The sequence below is a fragment of the Tenrec ecaudatus genome, chromosome 18 (genome assembly GCF_050624435.1).
Source record: "Tenrec ecaudatus isolate mTenEca1 chromosome 18, mTenEca1.hap1, whole genome shotgun sequence".
Lineage (NCBI taxonomy): Eukaryota > Metazoa > Chordata > Mammalia > Afrosoricida > Tenrecidae > Tenrec > Tenrec ecaudatus.
The window spans coordinates 21,432,734-21,454,786 of record NC_134547.1 but is presented as its reverse complement, the minus strand read 5'-3'; positions in this window follow the sequence as shown (position 1 = coordinate 21,454,786).

Below are 22,053 nucleotides of genomic sequence, written 5' to 3'. Positions count from 1 at the left end.
TCTTTTCTTTTTCTCTTCATAGGATTGTCCTGGTAACTCCACTCTAATTGCTGGAAGTTTTGTGCCAGTGTATCGATCATAAGTCTCTCTTCCCTTTTCATGTGTGCATTTATTGCTATCAATCTTCCTTTGATAACTGCTTTTGCTGTGTTCTAAAGGGTTTGATACGTCATATTCTCATTCTCATTGGTTTCTAAAAACGTCACGATTTTGACTCTGATCTGGGTTAATACCCAGATCATTTTGCAGTACGGAGTTATTCATCCTCCAATTGTTTGCTCTTGTTTTCTTAAGCCTCCTTTTGTTCATATGCAGCCTTATGGCATAGTGGTCTGAGAGGGAAGTCTGAGTGACCTCTCGGTGTTTGAATTTACACAGGCTTGACTTGTGTTTGAGCACGTGGTCTATATTTGAGTATGTGTCATGTGGCCTTGAAAAGAGTGTGTATCATAGACGGGCAAACCATCATGGGAGTAGGTCCTGGAAACCTCGGCAGGTAGAGGAACAGGGTTAGAATCAACAAAAGCCAGGAGAAATTTCAAAGCAATGAAGCTTGTCTCCTGGTGCAGAACACTGAAATTTCAAAATCTTTTGAGAAGATTTGTGTTCATCCTGGTGCTGGAGTAACTGGTGTCAGGAGCTATGGTGTGTATGGATTATATATATATAAATAATATAATTATATATATAATTATATATATATATATAATTTCACGGAATTGGCTTATGCAATTGTGGGCTCTGGCGAGACTGAATCTGTAGGGCAGGCCAGCAGACTGTAAACTCAGACAAAAGCTGATACTATAGCCTTGAGACACAATGTATTCTTCCTCAGGGATACCTCAGATTTGGTCTTAAATCCTTTCTGTCAATTAGATGAGGCCCACACACATCATTGAAGAATTAGTCCTTTACTAAGACTCCACTGATTGTAGATGTTAACCACATTTACAAAATACCTTCACAGGAACATCTAATTAGTGATTAAAAGCTGGATACAACTTGGGTACTACAGCCTAGCCAAGTTGACACATAAAACTAGGCATCACCTCAACAACTAAGTGAAAAATTTGAAATCTCTGTCAATGTGACATCTTTATTTAAAAAATACTTTAATGAGGTGTCTTGTAGTAAATTATTTATCCAGTGCAATAAGTTGGTTGATTTCTTGATTGCTAGGTCCATGGATGGCGACTGTTGAAACACATAGCGTGAAAGAGTTGACAATTTTGAACGCTTTCTCTATTTATCATCCAGTTGTGAGGGTTTTGCTGTTCTTCAGCATGCTCTCATTCATACGGAAGGCTGTGGTCTTTGAGCTTCATCATTTCGTGTGTCGGTCATCTTTGCAAGGTAGTGTCATCTGTGTATGTCATACGTTGTTAATGAATCTCCTTCCCATCCTGATGCTGCGTTCCTCGTCACACGTTTGTTCCGCATGCAGACTGAGCAAGTAATGTGAAAAGATACCACTCTGAAAGGTTACAACTCGGCTGCAGGAGTTTCTTATCGTTGAACTACACCCTGTCTCCTTATTCTGAGAAACAGTTCACACAGCTTTGTGTACACGGTCAAACCCAACGAGACAGGTAAACACAGACTTGCTGTGCTTGCTTACTAATCTCTAGTGAATAATTTCTGATATTTTCCCCACCTCATCAAAGATTCTAGGCATAGCTGGCATCTGGCCCTCTCCATCACTCATAGCACCATCCTACAGAATGAAAGTACCTCTTTTCAAATTTATAATCCCTACCAGGGAGTACTCAGTAAGCAAGGTAAGCATAGGCCTCATGGTGCTTACTTAATAATCCATAGTGATCACTCTCACGAGAGTTCTAATATCTTATATGATTTCTATGAAAGTTACTAGGATCCAGTCTTAAGAAAATGGTATTTGTGGTAGGGACTGAGGGGGGTTTTGCTCCTCCTGGGTTGAATGTCCAAGAACTGTTGACTCATAGGTGAAGAAACACCAGCATCAGCCCAGGAGACGGCCCTCCTGGAAATATCGGGGATTATCTGGAACTGGATTTCTTTGTAGAAATTTAAGGTGTTTTACAAGCATAAATCAATCATCATACTTTTGTAATTTTAAAAATTTGGGAACTTTGTGTTTTACCCTGCCTATTGAGTAGCATCTTAGATTACAGAAAATACGGAAAAGAGTGTTGTCAGTTCGGTCTCTGCTTGGTGGGCAGAACAGTTCTCAGTTGTGATTCTTTCAAAAAGAAGATCCATGTTTGGTACTGGTAACTCCACCCCCCCCCCACACACACACTCAAAGAAAAACAAAGACCAAACCCAGACTCACTGCCATCGTGTCTTCTCTGACTCTTGATGACCTTAAAGGACAAGCTAGAACCTCCCTGTGGGTTTCTGAGACGGTCACTCTTCACAGGGCAGAAAGCCTCCTCTTTCTCCTGCCGAGTGGCTGGTGGTTTCAAACCGGCGTCATGGTGGTCCGCAGCCCAACCACTTCCCTTGGCTTCCATTGCCACTTCAATCTGTCTTTTATGATTCACTTCACAGTCCTTAGTTTGAGTTTTTCACTACCAAATTTACACCAGACTTTGAAATGATAAAAGTTTCTTTCATATGGAATAAAGCCAAGACTCCAGAGAGAACCTAGAGATTGATTTTTCAGACCCATCGCATTTGAATCCTTGAAGCTAATCTAATGCAACTGGATTTTCAACACAACGTGAAAACAAAGCAAGCCCTACAGAGAGCCTTACAGTGTCCCAGACGGTCCAAGTGGGAAGTTCCCTTCTCTTCCCTAGCGGAGAAAGAAAAAAAAAAGTGATATATATATTTTTTGCCTTTGGGTGGAGAACTCTGAAAATGTCTATCAGGTCCAGTTGCCTAACTGTAGAGCTTAATTCTGTAACTTCCATTTAAGCTTCTTTCCCTGTGATCTATCTTTATGTGGTGTATTAAAGTCACCTACTGTGATCATTGAGCCTGTGATTTCTGTTTTCAACGTTTAGAGTGTTTGATCAACAAATTTCGCCGGTCTCTCCTTCGATGCATAAATGTTTATGATGCTCACTGGCTCTCGGTCTATGGATCCCTTGACTATTATATCCTGCCCCTCTTCATCTCTTGTTATGGCTTGCATCTTGAGGTCAATTTTGTCAGAGATTAGGATTGCATCCCCTGCTGTTTTTGAATTGCTCTTTGCTTGGTATATATATACATTTCTCCAGCCTTTTGTTCTCACCCTCCTTCTTTTTACTTGTCTTTTAAAAAAATCATTTTATTGGGGGCCCTTACAGCTCATATCACAATCCATACATCCATCCATTGTGTCAAGCAATATTTGCCATCATCATTTTCAAAAAAATTTTCTTTCTACTTGAGCTCTTGGTATCAGCTCCTCCTTTCCCCCCTCCTTCCCCCGCCTTCTCTCCCTTATGAACCCTTGACAATTTATGAATTATTATTATTATTTAATGTCCTACACTGACCGATGTCTCCCTTCACCCACTTTTCTGTTGCCTGCCCCTCCCCCCCGAAGGGGTTATATGTAGATCATTGTGATTGGTTCCTCCTTTCTCCCCTACTTTTCCTTTACCCTCCTGATGTCACTACTCTCATTATTGGTTATCCGTCCTGGGTTCCCTGTTTTCAGCTATTTAAAAAAAGTCATTTTATTGTTGGCTCATTCAACTCTTATCACAATCTATACATCCATCCATTGTGTCAAGCACACTTGTACATTTGTTGCCATCATCATTCTCAAAACATTTGCTTTTTACTTGAGCCCTTAATATCAGCTCCTCATTTCCCCCTCCCTCCCCATTCCCCTTTCCTTATGAATCCTTGATAATTTATAAATTATTATTATTTTGTCATATCTTACACTGTACAACATCTCCCTTCACACACTTTTCTGTTATCCACCCCCCAGGGAGGAGGTTGTATGTAGATCCTTGTAATCAGTTCCCCCTTTCCATCCCACCTTCCCTCCACCTTCCCAGTGTTGCCACTCTCACCACAGATCCTGAAGGAATCATCTGTCCTGAATTCTCTGTGTTTCCAGATCTTATCTGTACCAATGTGCATCCTCTGGTCTAGCTGGATTTGTAAGGTAGAATTTGGATCATGATGCTGAGGGGGAGGAAGCATTAAAGAACTAGGGGAAAGCTGTATGTTTCATTGGTGGTATACTCTACCCTGACTGGCTCTTCTCTTCCTTGTGACCCTTCTGTAAAGGGATGTTCAATTGTCTACAGATGGTCTTTGGGTCTCCATTATTCACTCCCCCTCATTCACATTGATATGATTTTTAAAATTCTGGGTCTTTGATGCCTGATAGCTGATCCAATCAACATTTCATGATCACAGAGTCTGGTGTGCTTCTTCTATGTGGACTTTGTTGCTTCTCAGCTAGATGGCTGCTTATTTGTCTTCAAACCTTTAAGACCCCAGATGCTATATCTTTTAATAGCTTGGCACCATCAACTTTCTTTACCACATTTGCTTATGCACCCATTTTGTCTTCAGTGATGGTGCCGGGAAGGTGAGCATCACAGAATGCAGTATTATTAGAACAAAGTGTTCTAGGGTTGAGGGAGTACTTGAATTCTCAGCCTATTTCTGTCTGCAAACTTGAGATGTGCCAAGCTTTCCTTGTAGGCAGCAGATCGATGGGTTGTGCTTTCTAAGTGAGTCTGCTAGTCTGTCTTTTAATGGGCGGACTTCATTTCTTTTACTTGCTAAGCAGTAGTACTCCATTGTTAAGTATGTACCATATTTTCTTTCATCCACCAGTGGGCATTTAGGTTGTTTCCACTTTTTGGCTATTGTGAATCATGCAATAAGCACAGGTATACAAGCACCTGTCTGAGTATCTGCTTTCAGTTCTTTTGGCTGTGTTTAGGAGTAGGATTACTGGGTCATGTGGTAGTTCTATTTTTATCTTTTTTAGGAATTTTCACGCGGTGAGGTAGTTAATTTATTGTGCCAACCTGGCCGATAAACACATGTGGGATTAATTGAAGGGTGGAGAGATAAATGGCTCGGGGAGCCTTGCCTTTTTGTCTCTTGCTCTTTTATCATCGGACTAGTGTGCGGCTGCCTTGATTGTTCTGTGCCTCAATTTGAAAGTTACACTACCTGTGGGACACCTAACCCATCACTGTGTCACTGTAATTTGAGGTTCCTTCAAGATTTGCTTAGCCACGCTACTGGAGTATACATCACTTGAGCTAGGAACTGTCAGACCTTGTCATCTGGCTGACTGTTGGTGGCCTGCCTTGTTGTTTGCTGCCTGTGCCCGGATAGCCTGAATTGCTCTACAGAGGACTACCCATCGGTCCTCAAGACTTGAAGGACTTCCAGTGTCTCACAACTGTCTCATGGGAGTGAGTTGCACTGAACCATTTGTACTGCTTTATAATTTAATTAGCTGTTTATGTCTTATGTTATCTACCTGCCCATCTTTATAAATATATATAAAATGATTAGCATTCTGGTTTTGTTTCTCTAGAGAACCCTGTCTAACGCACGCTGTTTTCCACAATGGTTATACCACCCTGTGCTCCCGCTAGCAGTATGCCTGTTGTTGTTAGATGATATGTACTCACCCCCATCTCATAGCAACGCTCCCTGGCCCTGGGCCATCTCACAGTCATTGCTTGAGTTCATCATTGCAGTCACCAAGTCAACCCATCTTGTTGAGAATCTTCTCTTTTTCACTGGCCTTGTACTTTACCAAGCAGTGGTTCCTCCTGATCATATTCCCAAAGTATATAAGCTAATTATGGCAGAGCTTCTTCCAACACTGATTTGTTTATTCTTCCAGTTTCAAAAGCCTCTACCGTCACTGAGTCAGTTCTGACTCATAGTGATGCTATACCAGTGGGTAGAACTGCCCGTGTGGATTTCTGAGACTAAATCTTTATGGGAGTGGAAAGCCTCCTATTGCTTTCTCAGAGTAGCTGCTGGGTTCTAACGGCCAGCTTTTGGTTCACAGCCCACCAAGAATCCATTATGCCATCAGGGGTCAGACTAACTCTCATCAGGTACTCATTAGTCTTCACCAAGTTCATTATTCAAAGGCATCAATTACTTTTTGGTCTTCCTTATTCATTGTCCAGCTTTCACATGCATATGAAGCAATGGCTAAGACCTTGGCTTGGGAAATACATAACTGAGTACTCAAAGTGACACCGTTGCATTTTATCAAATGAAAGAGGTCTTCTAGATTTGCCCCGTGCAGTACGTAGTTTGATTTCTTGATCAGTTGTTCCATGGGCATTGGTGCATCCAAGTAAAATAAAATCTTTGGCACCTTCTGCACTTTCTTCATTTGTCATGATATTGCTCCCTGGCCCAGTAGGGGAGAGTTGTGTTTCATGTTGAGGGATAATCTGTACGGAAGGCTGTAGAACCTGATTTTCATCAGTAAGCACTTCAAGTCCTCTTTACTTTCAGCCAGAAGGCTGAGTCGTCTGCGTGTCTCAGATTGTTAATGACTCTTCCTCCAAGCCTGATGCTGGGTTCTTCTTCAGTCAGTCCATTTTCTTGGATTATTTGCTCAACATACAGATTAAATAAGAACTGTGAAAGGATAGAATCCTGACACATATCTCTACTGAATCTAAACCAGGCAGTATCACCTCCTTCTGTTCAGACAGTCTCTTGTTCTGTATGCAGGTTCTGCACAGGGACAATGAAGTGTTCTTGAATTCTCATTCTTGGCAATGTTACTCATCATTTTGTATAACCTGCAGAGTTGAACGCCTTTGTGTAGTCAATAAAACATAGGCAAATCTTTCTAGTATTCTTTCTGCCAAGATCCATCTGATATGAGCGTTGATATCCCTCATTCCATGTCTCCTTCTGAAGCCAGCTTGAATTGCTGGCAGTTCCACATATATGTAATTTTGTAACTGCTTTCAAATTATCTTCAGCAAAAATTTACTTTACTGTGGTACTAGTATTGCTAGGTAATGCCTGCATTCCGTTAGATCATGTCTCTCTGGGATGGGTACAAATATAGGTCTCTTCCAGTCAGGTAGTTCTCTTCCAAGTTTCTTGCCACAGTGCCTTCAGCATTGCATCCATTTGTTGAAACATCTTCTTTTTTAACCAGCATCTTCAGGTCAACATGAAGGTCTTCTTTCAAAACCATTGGTTCTTGGTGATATGCTACCTCCTAGATTGGCTAAATGTCAACAATTTTTTTGGGGGGGGTGCATTCGCAGTATTCACACTACTCCCTTAATGTTTTCTGCATTGTTCACTTTTTGCCCACAGAGTCCTTCAATATGGTGAGTCAGGGCTTGAATTTTTCCTTCACCTTTTCCAGCTTGAGAGCGGTTGCCTGTGCTCTTTCCTTTTGATGTGCCAGCTCCAGGTCTCCAGACATTTCATTATCATACATTGTCTCTTTGGACAACCTTTGAAGTCTTTCATTCACCTCCTTCACTTCATCATGTCCTCCATTTGCTTTAGCTACTCGGTATTCCTGAGAAAGTCGGAGTCTTCTTTCATTCCTTTAGCTTTCCTCATGTATAATGCCTTTGATGTCATCCCGCAACGTGTCTGATACTTGGACAGGCTAGTGTTCAATGTGAACATTTTTGAGACACTCTTTAAATTCAGGTCTCTAAATTTGTCTCTCATGAACGTGTTTTAATTTTTACCAGCTTCAATGTAAGCGGTCACATCAGCAATTGATGGTCTATTCTGCAGTTGGTCCATGCCCTTGTTCAGAATGATGATATTGAGCTTCTCCATTATTTCTTGTGGTTGATTTGGTTCTGTATATTACATCTGGCAAGCTCAACAAGCATAGTTGCCATGTATACTGTTGGAAAAGGGCATTTGCAATGACTAAGTCATTGGGTATTATAGAATTTTATCCTGTGGTCTCCAACTTTGTTGCACCAATCACCAAAGCCACATTTCCAAGTACGGATCTTTCTTTGTTTCTAACCTTCACATCTATCCATGCATATTGAGTGTATGCTTGATCAATTTCAGACTGTGGAAGATAATCCATTGTTGAAGGAAGAAATTCAAGCTACGCTGAAGGCATTGGCAACAAAACAAACGTTGAGAACTGACAGAATTGCCAATTGAAATGTTTCAATAAGTTAATGCTATGTTAGAAGCACCTACTAGTTTATTTATGAAGCTGGAGATTGTATGATAGAATTTTGCAAGACCAATGACTTCTTTTATAGCAAGTACCATTTCTTAACAACAAAAGTGGGGACTATAGGATGAACAATGAACCATGGGGGAAGGGAGACAGAGGTCAGTGTAAGAGATGAAAATAATTATAATTTATCAAGTGATCACGAGGGTGGGAGGAGAGGAGGGAGAATAAAAAGAGGATACCAAGGGCTCAATAGAAAGCAAGTGTCTAGAAAAGAATGATGGCAACATATGTACAAATATGCTTGATATAATTGATGCTTGGATTGGTATAAGAGTTGTAAGAGCCCCAATAAAATGACCTTTAATAATTAAAAAAATTACATGTGGACTTCTACAGAGAGTAGGCACAGAAATCAAACCAACTGCATCTATGGGAAGACACAGCGGAGAAGCTCAAAATCAGCAGCTAAAATAAGGCCAGGGGCTGACTGTGGAACAGATCATCAGTTGCTCACATGTAAATTCAGGTTGAAGCTGAAAAAAAATGAAAATAGGTCCATGAGAGACAAAATATGACCTTGAATATATCACACCTGAATTTCAAACATCTCAAAACCAACTCTGCTGCTCTGCACACTAATGACAGTAGACATGATGCGCTGTGCGTTGCCATTAAGAACTTCATACATGAAGGAAACAAAATGTCATCTCAAACGGAAAGAAGTACAGGAAAAATTCAAGCCTCGAGTTGAAGTATTGAGGATTCTATGGAACAATGTTGGAAGGAGCAGAAGAAGGTGGAAATAATACACAAAGTCACTGTACCAAGGCAACTTTCAACCATCTCAAGAGGTAGTTTATGATCAAGAGTCAATGATACTGAAGGAAGAAGTTCAAGCTACACTGGAAGCATCAGCCAAAATATGGCCCCAGGAATTGATGGAATACCAACGGAAATGTTTCAACAAGATGATGACGCACTGGAAGCACTCACTCGTCTATGCCAGGAAATTAGAAAGATGCTGCTTGGCCAACAGGCAGGAAGAAATTCATACTTGTACCCATTCCAAAGAAAAGTACAGCAGGATGCAAAAAATCTAGAACAATATCATTGCTAGCACCAGCAGGTAAAATTTTGCAGATCATTCAACAACAGTTGCACCAGTGTATCGACAGAGAGATGCCAGAGGCTCAGGCTGGATTCAGAAGAGCAAAGGATATTAATATTATTGTCAAAGGATATTATTGCTGATGTCAGATGGATCTTGGCTGAAAGGAGAGAAGACTAGAAAGATGTTTACTTGTGGTTTATTGACTATGCAAAGGTATTCGGCTGTGTGGATTATAAAAAACTCTGGATAATTTTCAGAAGAATCATGTGCTCTGTGGCACATGAAGAAGAGTACAGAATCAGACTTATTAAGAACCTGCAATATGCAGTTAACACAATATGACTTGTTGGTAGTGTTGCTAGTGTGGAGGACTTGCACCACTTGCTGATAAAGAATCAAGGATTACAGACTTCAGTATGGGTTACAACTCAATGTAAACCCCCCACATCCCCCCGCCAACCCCAAACCAATAAAACAAAAAACCCCAAACCCACTGTCATTGAATCAATGCCAATTCATAGCGACCCTATAGAACTACATAGAACTGCCCCGTGGGTTTCTGAAACTGTAACTCTTAATAGGAGTAGAAAGCAGATGAGTGAGCTGGTGGATTTGAACTGTTGACCTTGTGGTTAGCAGTCTAGTGAGTAACTACTATTCCACCAAGCCTATTTGTAAAGAAGACCAATAGGTGACATCATGGTAAATGGAGAAAAGATTTAAGTTGTCAAGGATTTTTATCTTGTTTGGATCTACAATTAATGCTCATGGAAGCAGCAGTCAAGTGATCATAAGATGCCTTGCACGGGGTAAACCTGTGGTACAAGACAAGAGCATGTGAAAGTTGGACATTGGATTAGGAAGACCAAAGACAAACGGATTTATCTGAATTATGGCACTGGTGAAGGATATTGAAAGGACCACGGACGGTCAGAAGAACAAACAGATCTGTCTTGGAGGAAGTGGGACCGGCATGATCCTTATAGGCAAAGATGACAAGACTTTGACTCACGAACTTAGGACATGCTGTCAGGAGAGACCAGGCTCTGAGGAAGGACATCATACTTGGTAAAGTGAAGGGGCAAGCAACGCCCCTTGACAACATAGGCAGACACAGTGGCTGCAATAAGGGGTTCCAACATATGTGAGGATGGAGCAGACACGGGCGGTAGTTTGTTCTGTTGCATGTGGGGTCACTACGAGTCACAATCAGCTCAGTGGCAGTGAGTTTCGTTTGGTTTGGTGGAAGCTCACCAGAGGTTTGCCTCTGCAAAGAAGAATTTTAACAGCCAAATGGATAGGATAGCAAGTTCTGTGGAAACCAGCCATCCTCTTTCCCCGGCCCCTCCTGTCATTGCCAATGGGCACATGAACAAAGGGGCCGTGGTTTCAGGGATCAAGGTTATGTGTGGGCTCAGCAACATGTGTTTCCACTCATCAAGGCTGACTTGGTTACTGCCACGGCTGAATGCTCCAGGTGTCAGCTCCTGAAGTCAACACTGATCCCAAGACACGGGACAATTCTTTGGGGAGATCAACTAGCAACTTAGAGGCAGGTTTGGATTTGCCTTCCCTGCCCATAATGTTTTTGCCTAAACTAGCATTCCTAGATATGCAGGTCTTACTGTCATAGTATCTCACACAAAAATGAAGTACAGCAAGGGACCCATCCTCATGGAATCCATTGATTTTGCCATATACTCCACCATCCCGAAACATCTATCTATCCACACCCCGTTGATGGAACCATGGAATGGACTTCTAGAGACACAGCGATGGTGCCAGCTAGGTGGCAATACCTTGGAAGGTTGGGGCATTGTCCTCCAGGAGACCATGTCTTAAACCAGTGTCCAATCTATGGTGCTGTTTCTCTAATAGCCAGGTAGAACATTCTGTCATGCATTTCCCATCACTTTTCTACCTCTCATCCCCTTAGGAACTAGAGGGTGGAAATGGGCATGGCACCGATTACTCTCTTAGTTCTTATGACGTCTGGAAACACTGTTGCTTCCTGTCCCTGGAACCCCACACTCTCCCAGTCTGGAGCTCTCTGTTTCACTGGGAGGGATACTTGCACCTGGAGACACAATACTGACTCCACGGAACTGGAAGTTCAGAATGCCTCCTGGGTGTTTTGCACTCCTCATGCCTCTGAATCAATAGGCAAGGAAGGGTGTTGCTGTAATGAATGTTGGATCCTGATTACCAAGGGGACATTGGATTACTGGTAGTATTTCATAATGAAGGTAAGGTGCTTCCAAAGGTCGTCTCTTAGTATTATCGTGTCCGGTGATTAAAATCCATGGTAAACTACAGAAACTCAATTCTGCCCTGACTAGGAATGGCCCCGATGCTTCAGGAATGCAGGTTTGGGTCACCCCACCAGACCAAGTGTCATGTCCTTGCTGAAGGCAAAGGGATATAGAAAGGGCAGGGGAGGACAATAGTTCTCCGGCTACCAGCTGTGCTATGTAACCAGCTGCAAAATTAAGAACTGTAATTGTGATGAATCTTCCTTCTTTATATTTACGCTTCAAATAATTTTGTCTAATTCACTTATAGGATATAAAATGTAAGCGAGGTTAATGCAGTTTCAGTTGTATGTGTATTAGCTGTATCATGGTCAGTGTGCAGGTCTGCTGTGGTTATTGTCTTTGTTTGGAGACCGTGGTGTTTAAGGGGATATGTAAGAGTTCCAAGTTAACTGTGAAAGTTAGGTTTTATGTCCACTTGGGTGGTCCAGGATTCGCCACTGATATGATTTAACACACTACCTCACTTCAGAATGGATAGCAAAGTTCAAAAAAGCAGCAAATGCTGGAAGGTATACGGGGAGATTAGAACCTTAGTATACCGCTGGTGGGTCTGTAAAATAGTATGTCACTGTGGAAAATGGTATGGCATTTCCTCTAACAATTGGAACTTGAAATATCATATGACTCAGAAATAGTGCTCCTTGGTATATACCCTACAGAAATAAAGAACATAGCATGAATGGGTCTATACACAGCCATGTTCAGTCCAGCACTGTTCACAATAACAAGAAGATGGAAACAACTTAGATGCTCATCGATGGAAGAAATGGATAGACAAACTCTGGTGCATACATATCATGGAATACTACACCATTGTTAAAGAACTGTGCTGAGAAGGTGAAATCCCTCATGGCACGGCTGGATTTGGAGACCATTATGTTGAGGGAAGTTAGTCCAACAGGAAAGGTCAAGTATTGTACGAGGTAACAATGATATAATTATACTATTATATATTATAATAGTTATATTAAAAAATCAAGAAAAGGTTTTCATACTGAAATAAGCAGGCTGCCAGAAGTGGGAGGCACAGGAAGGGCAGGGGAAGTGACAGGACAGATGGTACCAGAACCCCCAAGCCCAACTGCCTGCCATTGAGGCAATGCTGACTCACAGTGACCCCCCTCCCCCAAACCCCTGTGGGCTTCTGAGACAGTAACTGTTTATGGGAGTAGAAAGCCCAAGCTTTCTCCCAAGGAGCTGCTGCTGGTTTCATAGTTTCTAACTACCGACCATGCACATCACAGCCTGAAGCATAACCACTACACAACCAGGGATCCTGGGCTAGAGGATATCAGGTGTTAACTTGGGTGAAGGGGACCATAAGAAGCTGCAGGAGGATGATGGGGTAGAAAGGGGTTGGGGCTAGGGCAAGCCAGAGGGAAATGTGACCAGTTGGCTAAGTTGTTTAATGCAAAACCGATGCTCTGATGTGTAAACTCCCCTGTCATAATAAAAAGTTTTTTGGGAAAAAGAATAGAAGTCGTGAGAATGGCCACCTTTGCTTTAGTCCCAATTTAAGAAGAGAGCTTTCTCTGTGAAGTATAATGTTGACTATTGGTTTTCCATATATAACCTGGACTCGTATTGAAAAAGTTCCCCTCTATTCCAATCTTCTTATGGATTTTCATCAAGAATGTTAGATCTTATCATGTTTCTACATCTGTAGAGATGTGATCATGTTGTCCTTTCCCTTTGTTATGTTGATGTGGTGCGTTACAGTGATTAATTTTTTTAGTGTGAACCATACTTGCATTCCTAGACTACTTCTCCCTTGGTAATGGTCTCCGATGACCTAGTGTTGATGCACTGGGCTGCTAACTGCAAGGTCGGTAGTTCAAGGAATCACCAGTCGCTCCAAGGGAGAAAAATGAGGCTTTCTACTCTCATAAAGAGTCCTAATCTTGGAAACCCACAGGGCAGTTCTACCCTGGCCTATAGGATAGCTATGGGTTAGAATCTACTTGATGGCAGTGAGTTTTAGCTTCTTTGTTAGTCTGTTTGTTTATTTATTTATTTTTGAGTTGGTAATGGTGCATCCCAAGTACTGGGAAGTTGGGCTTTCCTTTTCATTTAACCAGGAAAGTTGTAATTTCTCTTTTCATATCTTAAAAATACTTAAAAAAATAGCTTTCTCGACCCAATTGTAATTTAGTAGAGTGTTGTTTACTTTCCATATATTTGTGTATTTTCCAGGTCTCTCCCCTCTGTTATTAATTTCCAGCGTCACTCTGTTGTGGTCAGAGGCAATGCTTTGTATGACTTAAATTGTTAAAGAAAAATTAGTAAGAATTGTCTTGAGACCCAAACTATGGTCTACCCTGCAGAATAATTTATGAGCGCTGGCGTAGAAGTCTAGTCACTATATGGGGTCAGTGAGGTTCTCTTTTCCTTGTTTTCTTCTTTCTGGATGGTCTCTCCAATATAGACAGTGTTGTACTGAAATCTCGAACTATTATTGTAGTGCTACCGATTGCGCTTTCAATTCTGTAAGTGTTTGACTTACGTATTTGTTGATATATTTAGGGTCTCCAATGTTGGGTGCATATACATTCATGATTGTTGCATTTCTTGACGAACCGACCATTTTATCACTATATAATGTCTATCTTTATCTTTTCAAGTCTACATTGTCTAATGTTAAGGGTGCCACTCTAGCTCTTTTGATAATTATTTGTGTGGAACATCCCCCCCTGTCCTCTCACGTTCAACCTATTTGCATCATTTGGTCTCAGGCGTGTTTCTCTAATGATTCTGCTTATCGACTGGAGAATTTCGTCCATTTGTTCTCACTGTCATTACCGCTAAGAAGGGACTTGTTTCTGCTACTTTGTTCTTTGGATAGTCCAGGTTGTAAGTCTTCTTTGTCCTGTTCATTTACTAGTGCTTGCTTTTGTTTGCTGGTTTATTGTAGTGAATCATTTTCCTCCCTTTTGTTTGTATACCTTTAGCTATTTTTATTGTAATTACCATGAATATTACATTTAGCAGCTTGTATATATAACATCCTACTGGTCCCAACCTCACCTCAGTACCAAACGAGAAATGCTACCCTATTCCTCACCTTCATTTACTGTTGTCCCTAATTATATCTTCATAGTTCATGGGCTCTGGAAAATAATGTTATCCTTGCCTTTTGAATATCTGTTAATAAAAACACGAGGGACAAAATAATTCCAATGATCAAGCATGGATATCTTATTGCTGTCCTTTATGCTTGTCCGTGCAATCTTCTTTTTCTACACGCATGGCTCTGAGTATCTTTCTAGTGCGTTTTCCCTTCCACCTGCAGAACTCCCACTAACAACTATTGTAGGGTCAGTCTGGCAGACACGAACTCTCTAAGCTTCTGTTTATCTAGGAATGTTTAAAATAATCAAAAGATTATTTTATGGTGGGGGGGGGTCTAACAACTCTTTATTACAATCCATGCATCAATTGTGTCGGGCACATTTGTACTTATGTGGCCATCATTATTTTCTACACAATTTCTTTCTCTTGAGCCCTTTGTATCAACCCCTCTTTCCCTCCCCCCCCCACCCTCATGACCCCTTGATAGATTATAAATTATTATTATTTTCATATCTCACACCAACCTCGGTCTCCCTTCCCCCATGGTTTCTGTTGTTCTTCTCCAAGGAGGGGGTGTGTGTCATTATGTGTCGGTCATTACTATTGGTTCCCCCTTCCTCCCCTCTCCCCATGCCCCTTCTCCTACCCTGCTGGTATTGCTGTTCCCATCCCTGCTCTTGGACTCCGTTTGTCATGAGCCCTTATCTGTACCTATAAGCATGCTCCGGTCTAGTCTGAAATGAGAAGTAGCACTGGGGTCATGCTAGTGGGGGGCGAGGAAGCCTCAAGGAACCAGAGGAATATTGTGTGTTCCATCGGTGCTTTATTGAGCCCTGGTTGACTCATCCCTTCCCTATGACCCTTCTGTGGGGGGATGTTCCATTGTCTACAGATGGGCTTTGGGTCTCTGCTCCCACCTCCCTCATTCTCAACAATATGCTTTTTTATGGTTTGTTTGTTTGTAATGGGTCTTCTGATGCTTGTTACCCGGTCCTGATGACACCTCATGATTACACAGGATGGTGTGCTTCTTCCATGTGGTCTTATTTGCTTCCCTGCTAGATGGCTGCTTGTTTATCTTCAGGCCTTTAAGACCCAAGATGCTACATCTTTTAATAGATGGGCACCATCAGCTTTCTTCACCACATTTGCTTGTGCACCTGCTTTGTCTTCAGCGATTGTGCCTGGATCACCCTCATCCCTGAAGGAGCAGTTCGCTGCGCAATGTGTGTAGGTGTCAGCTTTTCCATCTCCGTCAGCACTGTAGAAGCATCATTCCATTGCCTTCTGGGTGCCAATGTTTCTGAGGAGAAGCGGGCACTTGATCTTATTGTGGATCCTCCATATGGGACCATCTGCTCCTCTTTCATTGCTTTCAGGCATCTCTTTATCTTTTTTGAGAGTCGGATTATGGTGTGCCTCAGTATAGAATTCTTTGAGTTTATCCTTCTTAGGGTTTTTTGTTTCTTGGATTTGCTTATTCATGCCTTGTGTTAGACTGGAACAATTTATATATACTTGGGGGTGGGGGCATACAATCTTTTTGTAGATTCTCATTTTTTTCTTGCATTGTTTTCCTTATTTATAAATACATTTTCAGGCATTAAAAATAAACTGAAGACATATGTTTCCTATATGTTTATAAATGGAATCATTCATTTTCATGAAACATTTGTTGGGGGTCTATTCTGGGCTGGAAATTATTTAATATGCATTGGAGGAATCCTTCCTTACGGGAATCTCACACTGGAGGCTTTTGAAAAGGGAATGTTCAAGGAAATAATACTTTAAAAATAAATGAATAGCTTTCATTTATCTTATTTTTATGCACCGTTTTGGCTGGGTCTACCTAGGTGGAGGTCTGGAAGATACAAAGGGGATCTAGGAACTTTGGTATGATCCCTGGGGACTATATGCGATGAGGTTTCTGGGAAAGAGAGTTTTAAGTTGGTTTGAAGGGTAAAATAGCCATTACTCTCTTCTGTTTTGAGACTTTGGTGTTCTTGTTACTAGGAATCCTCCTCTTCCCCTCTCCTGGTCTTCTCCACCGTGAAGTTCTCAAATACCTGTCCACCTAACCTGAACAATGGGCTATTTTTCACGGCACATACAACAATTTGTAATTACATATTTATTTGTTCAATATCCATTTCCCGCTTAGGATCAGAGGTTCAAGAGGGAGGTCGAAGTCAGACACAAACGTCTGGCAACTGGTAGTCTGACCTGAAAAGACATGAGAAAGGCTGCAGAATAAGTGTAGGCAAGAGTAGGCTGCTTGGACGAAGGTGGGTGGAACAAAGGTAGGGAGAAACAAAGAGAGGAGGACTCAGGTTTTGCAGAAGTTGAAGAACAGGGAGTGCAGTTTGGGCAGGACATTCACAACCACTTTTTTAATGAGATGCTCACTCACCTGTTTACAGATATGATTCATTTTTCCCTCACAACAACCCCATGGGGCAGGTACCAGGAAGACTCACCTTACAGATGATGAAGTTGAGTTTCCTATGATGAGCTGAGGGGGAGAGCGGCCCGAGGGCACCCAGGTGGCCGTGCTGCTGGGGGGCCTCCAGTGCCAGGTCACTTCTGTTATTGCCGTTCCATGCTGAGCTGGACAAGATTCATGTGACTCCACCAACACACACAGAACAAAACACCCGTGGTCCTTCCTGCACCATCCTCACAATCTTGACCATGTCTAAGTCCATTGCTGTAGCCACTGGGCCAAGCCCCTTGGTTCAATGTCACTGTGTTCAAGCCACGATGTCCAGCTAACTTTTCAATGACCTTCTGCTTTTACAAACATGAGGTCCTTCTCCTGTAATGTGTCCCAAGTAGGTGAGATGAAGTCTTCCCGTTCTCACTTCTAAGGCAACGAGACATGTGATAATCTCTGTTAGCAAAGGGGCATACCTCACCACGACCCCTAAGTAGGGATATGTGGGGCTCTTTAAAAATAAGTGTTTTCAGGGGGGGGGGTTGGGGAGGAGGGAAGGAAGTGGTGTTAACAAACCCAGGGACAAAGGAACAACATTTGATCCAAATTGGTGGTGAGGAGGGTGTGGGAGGCCTGGTTGGGCATGATGAAGGGTAATGTAACCAAGAGGAATTGCAGAAACCTTTGTGGGGACTGAGCATGATAGTGGGACAGGAGGAAAGTCAAGGGAAATAGAGGAAAGAGCTGGGAGGCAAAGGGCATTTAAAGAGGTCTAGATAAAGACATGTACAAATATATTTATGTATGAGGATGGGGAAATAGGTCTATATGCCTATATTTATAGGTTTAGTATTAAGGTAGCAGAAGGACATTGAAGCACTCAAGTACTCCCTCAATGCAAGAACACTTTCTTCTATTAAATTAGCATTCTATGATGCTCACCTTCCTGACACAACCGCTGAAGACAAAGCAAGTGAATAAGCAAATGTGTGAAGAAAACTGATGGTGCCTGGCTATATAACGTCTGGGGGTCTTAAAAGCTTGAAGGTAAACAAGAGGCCATCTAGCTGAGAAGCAACAAAGCCCACATGGAAGAAGCACACCAGCCTGTGTGATCACAAAGTGTTGAAGGGATGAGGTATCAGGCATCATCAGAACAAAAAAATCTTACCATAGTGAATGAGTGGGGGAGTGCGGAGTGGAAACCCAAAACCCATTTGTAGACCACTGGAGATCCCCTTGCAGAGGGGTCTCAGGGAGGAGATGAGCCAGTCAGGGTGCAATGTGGCAACGATGAAAAATACAACTTTCTTCTAGTTCCTAAATGCTTCCCCCCGCCTCCCACTGTCATGATCTGAATTCTCTCTTGTAAGTCTGGCTAGACCAGAGGATGTACAGTGGTACAGATAGGTATTGGAAGCACAGGGAATCCAGGGTGGACGATCCCTTCAGGACCAGTGGTGTGAGCAGTGATACTGGGAGGGTGGAGGGAGGGTGGGTTGGAAAGGGGCAACAGATTACAGGGATCTACATGTGACCTCCTCTCTGGGGGATGGACAACAGAAAAGTGGGTGAAGGGAGACATTGGACAGGGCAAGATATGACAAAATAATAATTTATAAATTATCAAGGGTTCATGAGGGAGGGGGGAGTGGGGAGGGAGGGGGAAAAAATGAGGACCTGATGCCAGGGCCTTAAGTGGAGAGCAAATGTTTTGAGAATGATGAGGGAAATGAATGTACAGATGTGCTTTACACAACTGATGTATGTATGGATTATGATAAGATTTGAATGAGCCCCTAATAAAAAGATTCAAAATATATACGTGTTTGCATTTGGTCCTTTCAGGACACGTGTGTATTCACAGGTAATTGCCACAAAAACATTCCAACAGCATGAACATATCGAACAGTACAAGAATGTGTAGTACAGTTCTCAGCTCTTTCCATGAATTACCTCTTTACACGTCTGGCTTCATGAGGAAACTGTTGAATAGATTGGTTAAGATCATGGCATGTAAGTGCTGGAGCTAGGATTTGAACCCAGACCCAGTGGGTCTCCTGATGCCAGATCAAGGCATGGTTAGATAGGAGAGAAAAAGCACTGATCCCACACAGACCTGAGATAGGTCTGTCAGCTCCCATGGCCACCATCTTTTGACAGATGGCCTTGCATGTGATGTGTACCTGTGCTGAGCCTTGGTTACCTCACCTGTAAAATAAGAATAATGCCTACCTGTTGACTTTAGACTGCCAACCAAACCCAATCCGCTGCCATTGTGTCAATTCCGACTCACAGTGAACGTGTAGGACAGAGTAGAACTTCCCTGTCGCTTTCCGAGACTTTAAGTCTTTATGGGAAGAGACAGCCTCATCTTCCTCCTATGGGACAACCGGTGGGTTCAAATCTCTGACCTTGTGTTTGGCAGCTCAATGCTTAGCCCACTCTGCCATCAGGGCCCATCTGAGATCATGCGTGCGAAAGTACCCTGTATCCTGTTGGGTTCACAACACGCCCCTAACAGGCAAACTCACTGCCATTGAGTTGATGTCGACACACATTGGCCCTCTAGGACAGGGCAGAGCTGCCCCTGTGGGTTCCCAAGGCTGGAGCGCTTTACCGGAGGAGAAAACCTCATCTGTGTCCCAAGTCTGATCTGGAAATGTCTGACGCTGCATTTCTCCAAGAAGGAAAACCATGGACGACTGACTGGTGGGGTGGGTGGGTGGGGGCATCTCAGTGGTTTGTGGACATGACTTTGAATAATGCTGACTCGCACAAAGAAAACCATAGTCTAGTCTTAATTTTCTTCCAAGCCTTCTGATTTAAGTTAAAGAGCAAGGCTATTCCTGGGCCACTGGGCCCCAAAACACCTCTCTCATACTTGTGAATCTCCCCTTTCCAACAAAAGTCCCAGGAACTCCTGTCATCTACAGTGCAATACCCTTGTTTGCCTTTCACAGTATCTTCCTGCAGCCATCTGTTTATGGGCATGTGATCTTGACCTTCCACTTATAGGAGTGATAGAAAATATCCCTAATAGAGAACAGGAGGGCAGATGGGAAGCATTGTGAAGGGCAGGCCGGGAAGGGGCCTTTGAGCTCAGTGTTCACAGCCCCTCATGGTGCTGTGGGACCCTGGCCTGCAAGGTGGTCACTGGGAAGTCCACCACTGAGCTTGCAAGGCCCTGATTTCCCTGTCGCCCCCTCCTCTTCCTACATGGCTCCCAGGACAAAAATAAGAATCCAAACCAATTCTCCCCAGAGGAAGACAAGGAGCAGGGGGAATAAGACAATGCTTGGAAGCCAGAGTTTAGGGCTGAGGCAGAGTTGTACCAGGAACTCCCTCCGTCCTCCCGGAGCCCCAGTTTCCATGTCTCTAAATGGAGTCTCTGAATGAGGCCCAGTTTCCAGTCTCCATCTGAGCTACCTCCAGGGCTGCATGAGCCTTAAAGTGCTTAGTCTAGCACTGGGCACACAGAAAGGCTGGGGCTGCAAGAATAATTATTATTACTACCACTGCTTTATCATCACTGAAGAGTCCGAAACAGAATAATAGGGGGCAGAAGCTGAGAAGGACAGACAGGGGTGGTGTTTACATGGTAAGAAGTGTTGGGGTGTTACAGGTAAAGGTGTGGGTGTGCGGGTGCAGAACAAGGGAGGTAGAGACTGACTGATAGACGCTGAGAAAGGTGGAGGGAAACCGGCCCCTCCTAACTAGGCAATGAATCCCTGTGACACCAGGCCGTGCCAAGTGGGAGGGCCGGGGACTCCTGGGAACAGAGAAGCAGCCATACTCGCTGAGCAGGGGTGACACCAGGGTGGTGGCTGGGGTCTATCTCCTACCCTGGGACAGGGAGAGAGGGCCAGGGTGGTGACCGCTGCCTCTGGTCCTTTTCCTGACCCCCTCCTCCCTAGGCAGTGCTCTCAGGCCCCTGGGGGAAGGCTGGTTATGGGTGAGCTGGTGAGAACCTACCCACCGCACGAGGTCCTGTGAACTCACATACACGTGTCCCCTCTGCAGCAGGCCGGGTAAACAGGATGGCCTGCTGTCCCCTCCCTGATGTCTCCCTCCCACTCCTTCCTGGGGGCGGCTGGCCCGCCCAGCTCCCCTGCTCCGCACCCAGTCTCCCCAGCCAAGAGCCGCCTGCGTGCTAAGCAGGGACACCTGGTGTCATGCTAGGCAGAGACACCTGGTGCACTCGGGGTCAGGGGGTGGGGGATGGTTGAGGGTGCACCCACGGTCCACAATCCCCAGGGCTTCTGCTCCTCGTCCCCCCACCCCTCACCCCCTCACCCCCATGGGCTGGCAGTTGCAGAAGAGTAGCTGTCTGTCTGTGTCAGTGTGGGATGGGAGAGAGAGGAGAGGTCAGAGACCCACCAAAACTCAGAGAGGGCAGGAGAGAGAGAGAGATTGAGAGAGAGAGATTGAGATTGGTGCCCCTGCCCTTAGCCTGGCTCGGGCCTAAGGTGAGGCTTGCCTGGCTTTACTCCCCTTCTGGATTCTGACTGAGATTTCTCCTTCCCAAGCACCTCTCCATCCCATCCCCACCTTCTCACACCCCTCCAAGAAGCACCAACAGCCTATCTCCTCAGATGCCCCCACCCCCACCCTATGCCCCAAATTCCTGGGGTTGGGAAACTGGAACGCTGCTGTCCCCATCTCATCTCATGGCTCCCTCTCTGTTTCAACACCGACTTACAATTACAGCTCATTACCCAGCCCTCGGCTGGGCCCTGAGTCACGGAGGAGGGACTGGGCTGGGACTGGCCCTGCCCAGCCCTGCCACCTTCTCCTCCCAGACCCCAGTATAAGGAGTACAGAAGGGAGGAGAACTCTGGGAGGCCAGGGGAGTGTGGGCAGGGGCAGAGCGGGCTGCTGACCCAGAGGGAGGGAGGAACAGGGATTAGGAGGAAGGGAAGGGACACAGGCACAGCGCACAGCGGCAGAGGCAGAGAGGGCAGCAGGGACTAAACCTGGGTGGGAGGAAGGGGAAGACAGGAGAGAG